We start from the raw sequence: 12,329 nt of genomic DNA on the forward strand, positions 1-12,329 counted from the left end.
TATATATAGCTGTGGTTTGCGTGGTATGGGTGTATAATGTTTCCTGAAAGCCTGTGTTAGGCTTGGTCCCCAGGGTGCTACTATTGGGAAGTAGTAGAACCTTTAGGGGGGAAGTCTAGTGAAAGCTTTTTGGGTCATTAGAGGTGTGACCTTGATGGGATGTGACACCCTATCATCCTCTTTCTGTTCTGGCTTGATATAGGCCCATTTGTTCTTAACCTGATCCCAGCGGGGTGAGCTGCCATCCACGGCCCTAATCAGAACAGATGTACACACTTTGCCTCTTCTTCTGCAACTGTAAGCTACTCAGTCTTTTCTCTTCCCAAGTTAGTTGCCCCAGGTTTCAATATACTAACATATAGTTGAGTAATACAGAGGCGATATAAAAAAGGTTTCTTCCAGGTCTTACTGGGGTGTCTCTGAGGACACAACTGCACAGCAAATGTCTCACTAGACCCTTTGTTCATTCACTGGCCAAAACACAGGAAGGGATTATAATCTCGTGGTTAGGTCAGGAAGCAGGACATTTGAGGAAGAGGGTCTGGCATCTCTGGCATGTTTGCTTGCTCTGCAAACCAGTGCAGTAGAAATCAACATAACATCACTAAGATCAATATACTTCAAACCACATGCCACTTAACAACAGTAAGGGGAAGGTGAAGAGAGAGCAGTTAGGTTTTATTGACATCCTTCCTGTGAATGAAGTTCGTGCCACAGTCCCATTACTTGAGCCCCAACTATTGGAATATTCTTTGGGTGCCATAACCTTTTACAGAATTAAAAGCTCACAAGAGCCATTCTCTCCCAACCTGCCTGAAGGAACAGAAAGAATCTATTCTTTTTCTCTCACCAACATGAATTTATAAAGTCTTTCTTTTTACACATGGCTCTGTGCTTTGGCCTAAGTGTGCTCTTAGAAATCATCACATTGACTGTTAAATATGTGCCAGATAGTTCCATTTTAGACATAAGAACACTGGGCCCCCTTTAAAGTCAAGAAGAAAAAATCTGATGGAAGTACTTGCTGAGGGCAAAACAGCTAGGGTTTGATTGAAGCTAAGGCTTGAAACTAGTTCTGTCTGTCCTGACACTCTTCCTCTTAACCACGGCACACTTTCTGATATTTTCATCATACCTGGGACCTGTCCATCCTCGTTGAGCCTCCATACGACTAAGGACAGCTTGCAAAGGAGCCAGCTTCCTTGAGTTAGACCATGCTGAACTAGAAGGAACCAAGCAGGAAAGGACCAAGCAGGAAGGACCAAGCAGGAAGGGACCAACCAGGAAGGACCAAGCAGGAAGTCTCTTCTGCCACTTTTGAGCCCCTTACTCTAATCTACAAAGCTGCAGGCACACAGAGCAGCAGCTACCACCTGAGGTGATGCCACTCAGCATGGAATCCAGATAGCCACAGAAAGAATGTGCACATAGAGCAGGCTTGGAATTAAATATTGACACTGCCTCCAGAGCAAAGGTTAGAAACAGCAGCTTCCTGCTAGAGAGAAGGTAACTGGGAGAATGGCCCCTTTGCCCATGGCAAGTTGTAGAAGGCTCCTCTGAGGAGAATTCCAGGTGTTATCAGATGAGGAAGTAGCTAGTGGCTTGTGTAATAAGGAAATCTGATGTTGGACCTAATAGAGATTCAAAGGGTAAAGTGATGCCCTAGGCAGGAGGAGAAGGTTCAAAGAGAATGCACTGCTGTAGGAACATGATTTGGACAATAGCACCTGTACAAAACAGGAGTATTCATTTGGTCCAAACCAAAGGTTTTTCAATGAACACGTTGCCTGTCAGACAGCTCAGTGCAAGGTGCTAAGGGAGCAAAGATGATTCAGTTGATGTACATTCCCCAGAGGGAGAGAAGAGGCAAACACAGATTTAAATGTCACAGGTTCACTACTAGAAGTGAGCTTGCCGGCCTACAGGCACATGGAGGGGGCTCCTGGACCAACCTGGTTCAAGAGTTCACTGGAAGCAAGCCTGAGACCATTTAGCTATTTAACTTAGTAGCTTTGCGTAACTGTAGTCAGACTATAAAGGCTTGAGTCCTGGCTCACTTACCTGCTTAGACAGACTTCTTAACCTTTCTGGGGTTCAATCTCTTCTTCTATAAAAGAAGAGGGAGTATTATCTACATCATGAGGATGTTATGAAGACTGAGTTTAGGAGAAAGTCTGACACATACAATAAAGAGCCAGTAAATGCTTCCTATTTCTATTGCTGAGTAGACTAAGTAACATTTAACGAATGAATGAGTTCAAACATTGGAGGGTAAGGATAGTCATAAGAATTCCGTCTTGATACAACCTCATCCCAGATGTCTACAGTCCATACAAGATACCCAAGGAAGGGCTCTGGTAGGCGTTTGTATATAGAAGGCTAGAGAGAGGTCTGGGTCTGGAGGTATAACAAATCATATCTGGAGATGTAAAACTGATAGCGATCAGTTAGAATAAATTTATATCTGGAGTCATAAATCTTATAATGATCAGGTGGCTGTCATTATAGGAATGGATGAGATCATCTAAGAAGAGAGGGTGTAGAAGAAGGTCATGACCAAGTTCTTAGCAGCTTGAACACTTAGAAATCAGGAGAGGAAGGGAGGCAGCCAAGGAATATGGGAGGCAGAGGAAAGAGGGAAACAACCCATATGGCAACTGGTTAAATCAGAGGCAGAAGGACCAGTGTCAGCAAAGGCACAGAGGGGTAGAACAGAAAGAGTAGGGATGCATACTCTTCTAGCAGTCCAAGCCTATACAAAAGGTGACAGCAGTTTGATAAAAAACTGACATAAGAGTCAGAGAGTGATGACACCTGCATGACAGACAGTTCAAAGGTTGGGATGATCAGGGAGATCCAGGAGGTTTTAACCAATACAGAGGTCTGGTCTGGTATGAGGACTAGACAGCTTTTTCAAGCAGCAGTATGGTGTACGTGAGAAGCATAATGATGTTACCACATGCCTATGTCTGAATCCTCAGAATCTGTGAATACAGGTTACATGGCAAAGGAAAATCAAAGCTCTAAATGGACCTAAGGTTGCTAATCAGGTGATCTTAAAATAGAGAGATTAGCCTGGATTATCCTGATGAATCCAATGAAATATGAACCTTTCTTAGAAGTATGGGAGGAAGGGATATGGCTCAGCAAAGAAAGGCATGTGCTGCCAGGTCTGATGACTTGAGTTCAATCCCTAGGACTCACATGGTAGAAAAAGAGAACCAATCCCTGAAAGTTGTCCTCTGTCCTCCACATGTGTGCTGTGGCATGCCTGCACACATACATACATATATATACATATGAAAATAAATAAAAATTCAAAAAGAAATGGAAGAGGGACTTGGAAAAGATAACAAAAGAAATGACAGCATGAAAAGTCTCCAACCCACTGTTGCTTTGAAATGGAGAAAGGAACTATTCTAATTTGTCTCCATTGCTGTGATAAAACACTGACCAATACCAAACTTGGTGAGGAAAGGGTTTGTTTTATCTTACATCTCCTGGGTCATAGTTCATCGCTGAGGGAGTCCAAGGTAGGAACTCAGGGCAGGAACCTGGAGGCAGGAGCTGAAGCACAGGCCATGGAGGAACACTGCTTACTGGCTTGCTCTCCTGACCTGTGCTCAAACTTGCTTTCTTACCCAATACAGGACCACCTGCACAGAAGTAGCACCACCCACAGTGGGCTGGGCCCTCCCACATCACTCAACAATCAAGAAGATGCCCCACAGACATAGCCACAGACCAGTCCAATAGAGACAATTCCCCAATTGAGGCTCTCTCAACCCAGGTGTGGCAAGTTGACACTAAAACTATCCAGCACAGGGGCCATAATCCCAGAAAGGTAAGCAGCCTCTATATAAGGTAACAAAATAGACTGTCCCCTAGTGCTTCCAGAAAGGACGCCATTTTGCTGACACCTTGACTTTATTCCAGGAAGGTATATGTCAGACTTATGAACCCACAAGCAATGATAATAAATTTGCATGCTTCAAGTGTGTGCTAATTTGTTACATCAGCAATAAGAAAGTAAAGTGTGTCTTTGAAAGGTAAAATACTAGGAGCAGGAAACACAGCAGGAAGCTGCTGCCTTGGTGCAGAGAAATGGAGGACATCTGTCTTAGCACAATGGGAACAGCGTAGGGAAGAGAGTGGCTCTTCTCTCACCCTGTGTGTATTTACTGGCACCCATCAACACATTTCTAACATTTTGGCATGCTGATCTATTCATGGGACACTTATATTTCAGCAAAGTTAAAACATTTTCCCATTGGAGAAATATCTATTGAACTGAACTGGAAATTACTGCCAGAACTTGAAAACTAAAAGGATGGTCTTCCAGTATCTTGCAAACCTCCAGAGCGCACCCAGGTCCTGCCTTTCCTTCTAGGAATCATTCCCATGTGTTGAGTTTAGCTCTATGTAATTTCTGAAGCTTAGAATGTTTTTCCTCTGTCTCCGGGTTTACTACTTGACATGTCTCTGACACCTAGAAATGCCTGGCCTGTATGTTTGCAGTATTAATTAATGTTCTTTCTCCGGATGTACCTTCTGCTTCTTTTTTTTTACACAATTCATATTCATTGTAGAAAAATCAGAACACAAACAAGCAAAAGAAAAAGTAATTCTACCCCCTACAGATAATTACCTTTTGCATTTTCAAATATATCTTTGTGAATGTTATATTAATATTTATACATATTCATGTATTTTATTTTTATTTTTAAGGAAAGTTGATTTCTTTTTTAATAATTTTTATTGAGTTCTCATATAATAGATCTTAATCAAATTTAGACTCCCCCCTCCCCTGTGTGCTCCCCCCCATAGGTGCACACCCCCTCACTGGATTTCATGCATTCTGTCATATATGTTAACTCCTATCCAGTCAAGCACTTGTACCCAGATGTCCCTCGGTGCAAGTTCATCCACTGGAGTCCAGTCAGCCTATCTAGAGTCACTCCCTTACTCAATATCTACTCTCCCTCACCCAGCAGTAATCAGTTGCCAATAGTTCTTCAGCTTGGGTCGGGGCCTGCTGCCCATTTCCCTCGCTCTATGCTGGGTTTTTGATTGAGTCAGCATGGGTCTTGTGCATGCTGTCATCATTGTTGCAAGTTCATGTGAGCAAGCTTCCAGTGGCCTGAAAGCCTCTGTTTCCTGATGTTCATGCACCAACCCTGACTCTTACAATCTTCCCACCCCTCTTCCACAATGGTCCCTGAGCTGTGGGTGGGTGAGGTTTAATATAAGAGTCCTATCCAGGGGCACACACACTGCAGTCTCTTGTTCTCTAAAACTTAGCAGAACCATACTCCCATAAAGCATCATACTTTTCTTACCAGGCAATATATTATGACTTTTTCTGTAAATATAATAAACATTTAAAATATTATACTTTTTTTTTTGGTCTTTTTGAGACAGGGTCTCCCTGTAGCCCCAACTGTCCTAGAACACACTATGTAGACGAGGCTGGCCTTGACCTCACAGAGATCCATCTGCCTCTGCCTCCCGAGTGCTGGGATTAAAGGCGTGTGCCACCACACCCATCTTAAAATATTATTCTTAAAGGCTATGAACTATTCCCAACATAAAAATAGGGCCACAATTTACTTGGTCTCTTTGTCATTGGGGTTTCCCTTTGTGTCCATTTTCTGTGTTCCCCCTCTTCATCCTCTTTTCTTGCAGATGTTTTTCGTCAGCAGCAGCTGCTGACTTTGGGTCAGCTAGACCTACTGCCACCATCACACTGATGGGTACTCTACTTCAGGCTGCCATCTACCCCTCAAATGACTGACTAGATCTTTGGCTCTCTCTAACCAGCATAACACTGGGTAATATGGAGATCAAAATGTTTTTAAAGCTTTGACTTTTATTAAGAATGCCTGGGGCTGAAGAGATGGCTCAGCAGTTAAAAACACTGACTGTTCTTGCAGAAGACCTGGGTTCGAATCCCAGCACCCACATGGCAGCTAACAACTGTCTGTAACCCCAGTTCTAGGGGATCCGACAGCCTCTTCTGTCCTCCGTGGGCATTGCGCGACATGGGTGCACTCACCTACATGCAGGCATAACACTCATACACATAAAATAAAAATAATAATTTTTTTAAAAGAATGCTTATAGAATATACATCTATATATGAAAATATCTGAAGTGCTAAAGCTCTGCTTACTGGGACTAAAGGGTTCTGTACTTATTGTTACTTATAAAGCAGTTCTGTGCTTATTTATAATTATAAAAGCCTTTAAAGAGTGGTCCTGACTTCAGGAGCAAAAAAAGCTAACTCAAGTATCCTTCAGGAAAAAAAGAAAGAAGCTATTTTACATAACTTAAAACCAGATTAAATCAAACCCAGAAGTTCAAATGATATCACCAAGAGATATACTCTAGACCTCCTGGTTTTGCTCTCAGTGAGCTTAAGGTGACCATGCAAGTAAGCTTCTGTCATCATAGCTGAATTCCAATAAAAGATAGCTTCCTTATGTTTCCCCAGAAACCCCAGATGTGGCTCTCACTGGACCACTCAGGTAATAAATTTGTCTTTGAAAGCAATCCTTATGATCCAGAGAATGGCCAGACCCATGGACTTGGCTAGAGTTGGATTCCAGGTCTTTCATTCTCTATACTAAAAATGACTAAGAAAGGTGAGATGCAATTACCAGAAAAGAAATGGACACTGTGTAAGCAAAACAAACATTCATGAAAGGATGGAACTCTCTAGCACAGTAATAACTCCTTGATTCACAAACCTCTCTAAGAATTCAACATGAGCTCTTTATGGAAGAACATGAGCAAAAATCCCCCAGAAAAGCACAAACTTTCATACACTATGCATTTGTGGACAAGAAATTTATTTCCTTCACACTGGCAGAATATAAAAGTGACCTTATAAAGAGTTATGTTTCTTACTCTTTATGCAAACATTACTTTGTATTTCTTGAACAAAGATTGAAATGAATCCAAATGAATCCTGGGAGTGAGAGGGATCTGCTCAAATCTCAACAAGGTGTGAAGCTGTTTGATTTGAATTAGTGGAAACTATGAGATGGTTTTAAGACAGAATTCAAGTCATCTTTAATATTTCAGCAGTGTTCCATTTTGTTAGTAGTTATTCATGAAAAGGTGAGTCATAAAGATAACAGCAACAATCAGTCAAAATCTCCTTCTTTCACCTTAACAAGCATGTATCAAGGAAATAAGAATGCTCCAAGATTTGGGTTGAATTTATGGTGCACTACCTCCTTTGTCCTCAAATTCATGAGATCATCTTTGGCAAAGACCAGATCATTGATGCACTGATGTCAGCAGAGGAAAGATTAATAATCCATGCTTTAATTTAAAGGTCTCCAAAATAGAAGCAACCTTCAGATGAGTTGCGCTATTTTCCAGAAGTCTACAGAATGCTGCCATGCAAAGACTAGTTGACAAAACAGAGTCACGGTAGGCTCTAACATACATGAGTAATCTTTCCAATATCTACTTCCTTTAGAGAGGTAATCTGATCAAAATAATTTTCCACCATGACATCATTGTGTTGGGAAATTTGGAAAAAGATAGCTAATAAATATATGTACATACACATATACACATTCATAAAAGAAATCAATAAACTCTTCTTTGCCAATTGATTCTAAGTGTTTTCTACTTATCTACAAAAACAAATTTAAATGTTTCTATAGCTCAACAAGATACTTCAAAATTTTCTTGTTAGGCAGGTACAGTGTTACACATCCTAGATCTCAGCACTCAGCAGGCTGAGGCTGGATGACCATGCGTTTAAGGCTAGCCTCGAAAAAATTGTACTGTGGTTCTTCTTAATGTCTGGGATTTATCTATGTATGTATATAAAGTATTACATATGCTCTTTAAAAATATATCTTCTTTGAATATTAGTTCCATGAGAAAATGATCCTCGTTCTCTTCACTGCTGTTTCTCTCTTAACCAGAGATCTAAGCTATAGTCACCTACCAGTTTTATAACAAAAAGGCTTGTATTTTGTTCACCATCTGGCTCTCTTTCGTGTCCTACTTAAGAAATTCAGAACATGCCAGGAGCTAGTAAATAAGGGGATGTGTAGGGGAAAGGAGGTTGGGTCAGATCACACGCTATCAATAGACCATGGTGAGAATTTGGATCGGATTCTATTCATTATGAGAAACGATAAGCAGGTTTGGCTGGAGTATAATAAGACCTGATTTGTGGCTTACAGGGCTCCCTTTGCCACTTTCAGGAGAACAGGCCAGAGGGAGAAAGTAGAAAGAAGGGAGATTAGTTAGGAAATTCAAGAGTAGGATAATGGTGGTTTGTACCTGGATAACAATAATGGAGATGGAATCAAGCCAACAGATGTGGCTGATCCACTGGATACAGCATATAAAAAAAATGAGTGGCAAGAATAACTCCAAAATATTTGGCTTCCTTGAACAGATGGTGCCACTTTACACAGCTGGAGACTGGAGGGAGAGGGATGGGACAGGTGGGAGGAAGAACTCCAGAACCTGCCTTGGACAGGTTCAGCTAGAGGTGCCTAGTGGACTCCCAGGGGAGCATGCTGACTGGACAAATTAATATGGATGTCAGGTCAGCACTGGAGATAAACAGGGCATCTCAGCACTGTATTTAAATCATGCACATGACTTAGGCTACTTCACACACAGTATCATTCAGCAACAACCTGCAGGGCTTTGGTTTCATCAAGCCAGCAAAAAAAAAAAAAAGGTATGCTTCATCTGGGCTTCATCTGGGTGCAGAGCCCATGATTTTTTCTTCCAGTGGAGATTTCCTGGCAAAAAATAAATAAACTTTACTTGAGTCTGAGCCTCAAAGGCTTCTCCATCTCCAAAGTAATACAAAATATTATATAGAAATTAGTGCTCTCCCACACTGAACAAACTATAATCCCCTTCACAATTTCAAAGATGCCATAAGACTTTACATTTTTGGAAAAGCATAAATAATATATTTCAGTTTCTTTCATTCCAAGAACTCCCCAAACAGAAAAGAAGAGAGAGAGCCCCCCCCTGAAAGATCGTGGGAAAGTTATCTATTCACATGCTAAAGAAATGTGACCTGATTTCTCTAAGACCTGGTTCAAAATATTAGACTTGGCAATAATACCAGAGCATCTCCAGTCGCAAGTGGCTTCTTCTTTGCATTGCAATAGGCAGGTCTGAAAAAAGGTTACGTTGGGCAAATCAGAGCTTTGGCCCCATCTTTTAAAATGAATGAGCCTTTCTCTCATGAATATCCAGTTTACCTGGTACATTTTCAAAAGGCACAAGTAAATTTCTCCCTTCATCTTTGTTCTCAATTTATCTTTGTGGAAAAAAAATCCAAACCCATAGAAAGATAATCTTGTTTTCTTCTCTTCAATGAAGCTAAGCCCAGTGTAAGGGAAATTCAATGTCCACAGGCACTACAACATAATCATAACAGTACCATATATTTTCTTTAATTTATACCAGTCAGGAACTGTGGAATTTCCAAACCTTAAATAAGACTCAAGGGTCCGTATACACAATTATGTATAATTAGCATATGCTAATAATAAAGTCTATGGTCATAGGACAGAGAGAAATAAATCAAGCTGGAACTGGGCAGGTAGCTCCCTCCCTGTTTCCCAGATCTCATAGTTCTAGAAGGTACTCATAGGCTGATTGGGTATCATCAACAGCTGTGGACTTGTGTGCAACACTATTGACTAGTCAGACAAGATGCCCAGTGGTGCATGTCTATTATGGAGTAACCAGCCACTTACGGATGGGATTTGAGACCTTCTTCAGAGGAGGGAATTCATATCTGAACAGTAAACCTGGTCAGAGCCCATAGCTGGGGTGGTCACAGGCCTGAATAGGGAAGCTACTGCTGTTGTCTTACTAAATGGACATGATGTGCCCATCAAATTACCTTCAAAATAACTATCTTTATGCCCATAGATTAGTGCTGCTGTCAGATTCAGACAGAGAAGCTTCTTTTTACAGTGGGTGGTGGTGACTGAGGAGACTCATAAGTGGTCAAAATGATGAGAATCACGGAATCATGGCATAAATGAGACATCTATATCATGCCCCACCCCCTGGCCAGGCTCAGAGAACATCACAGAAAAAGATGTAGAAAGGATTTAAGAACTGGAGAGAGCAGAAGAGTGGTATGGAATGCCAACTTCGGGACATGATATGGTCATTGCACTCTTGAACTCAGAACAGCTGTGATTACCTGCATAGGATCCACATAAGATTGGGCCCATCAACACCCAGTCAAGGCAGGGAGGAGCTCATGAGATCCCACCCCTTCATGAGGAATTATACAGCTAATGGCACTGAGAAAGGGAGAGACATTTATTTCAGTGGTGTTGCCACTGGTAAGGTACCCATGCTCCTGTAAACACCCCCTCACCCATCCTCTTATAAACAACCCAATTAAAGTCACTAGGAAGAAAAAAGGGGATTGGCAAGAGTGAGGGGTCAACAGAGGGTAACAGGGGGTGAATATGATCAAAACACATTACATACATGTTATAAAATTTCACAACAAAACTCATTATGTATAACATATACTAATGAAAAATATAAAACACAAAAATTCTGCCTACAGTATACATCAGAATCCCATGCCACATACTTTTAACAGCTTATATGGCATTATTTTTTTCTTAAGGGCAGTTTTAAAAGGTATAAGAATAAAACATTCTTTTTTAAAAATTTTGGTCAACTCACCAATCTCTTCAAATCTGTACAATAAAATCATGATAAACCAAAATATATAGTAAGTTCTTGTACCTCCATGGTAGCAAACTGCATTCCCAAAACCCTTTAAAAATTCATCCTTTCAATAAACATGTTTGATGACCATGTATTACTAAGGCTCTTGGAACACAGCACCAAACCAGAGAAAACCCTTACACACATGGGCTGACATTCTAGTGGTAAAAACAGATAAGCCAGCAAACAAATTTATGGTGTATTTGTTTATAGTGACAAATGCTAAGAGAAAAATGATACTGAGCCAAGCAGGAAAATATAGATTTGAGCTGCTCAAAGGGCAGGTAAAGTAGGAGGTAAAGATTTCTCTTTTCTAATTTTTTAAAATATTTTATTGAGGCACTCCCATCCTCAGACCTCTTGGGGTAAGTCTATACCGCAGCCCTCCGTGCTTTGACTCCCCAAGCCACATTCACCCTTCCATCTCCCCCGCTGTTCTCTACTCCTAGTTTGGGCCGTGCGCCATTCCTAGATTTGGGGCCCCAGACACCTGGGGAACCAATACTGCTTCCTGATCCTTTTCACCCAGAACAACTCAGTGCCTTTCTTGGGCCCCAGGAACACTGCTTCTGGACCTGGACCTGCCCTCACCTCTCTCTGCTTCCTGGGACCTGCACCACCGGCTAACTCTCCTAGACTGCACTCTCATCGGCTGCTCTCTACTAGTTTGGGCCCTGTGCTGTTCCTAGTCTTGGGTCCCCAGACACCTGGGCAACCAATACTGCTTCCTGATCCTTTTCACCCAGAACAACTCAGTGCCTTTCTTGGGCCCCAGAAGCACTGCTTCTGGACCTGGCCCCGCCCTCACCTCTCTCTGCTTCCCGGGACCTGCACCACTGGCTAACTCTCCTAGCCTGCACTCCCATCATCAGACATCTTGGGGTAAGTCTATAGCGCAGCCCTCCGCGCTTTGACTCCCCAAGCCACATTCACCCTTCCATCTCCCTCGCTGTTCGCTACTTCTAGTTTGGGACCTGCGCCATCCCTAGTCTTGGGGCCCCAGACACGAGGGGAACCAATACTGCTTCCTGACCCTTCTCACCCAGACCAACTTAGTACCTTTCTTGGGCACCAGGAGCACTGCTTCTGGTCCTGGCCCCGCCCTCACCTCTCTCTGCCCCTGGACCTGCACCACTGGCTAAGTTTCCTAGCCTGCACTCCTATCCTCTGGCCTCTAGGGGTAAGTTTATAGCGCAGCCCTCGGAGCCTTGACTCCCCAAGACACATTCTGCCTTCCATCTCCCCCGCTGTTCACTACTCCTAGTTTGGGACCTGCGCCATCCCTAGACTTGGGGCCCCAGACACTGGGGGAACCAATACTGTTTCCTGACCCTTCTCATTCAGACCAACTTAGTGCCTTTCTTGGGCCCCAGGGGCACCGCTTCTGGACCAGGCCCCACCCTCACCTCCCTCTATTTCCCTGGTTCTGCAACATCTGCCAGCCTCTTGCTGGGGCTGATAGCCTCTTTCTGGGGCTCCGAGGCTTACCTTTCCTCTCCCCGATCCTTTGCATCCAGTACAACCCAGCTACTCAATCCACTCCCTGGGAAATCTTGGGGCTTATTCCC

At 42.6% G+C, this 12,329-nt stretch overlaps 1 protein-coding gene and 1 pseudogene across 1 annotated transcript in view; one reads left to right on the forward strand and one right to left on the reverse strand.

Moving 5' to 3' along the window:
* Positions 1-12,329, reverse strand: part of Syt16 (synaptotagmin 16) — a 264,425-nt gene that overhangs the window by 162,632 nt on the left and 89,464 nt on the right. The gene's annotated exons all lie outside the window — the stretch shown is intronic.
* The window catches only part of LOC115067237, a 69,054-nt pseudogene that overhangs the window by 14,548 nt on the left and 42,177 nt on the right, over positions 1-12,329 (forward strand).

The sequence above is a fragment of the Nannospalax galili genome, unplaced genomic scaffold, assembly GCF_000622305.1.
Source record: "Nannospalax galili isolate Female #2095 unplaced genomic scaffold, S.galili_v1.0 scaffold144, whole genome shotgun sequence".
NCBI classification, from domain to species: Eukaryota; Metazoa; Chordata; class Mammalia; order Rodentia; family Spalacidae; genus Nannospalax; species Nannospalax galili.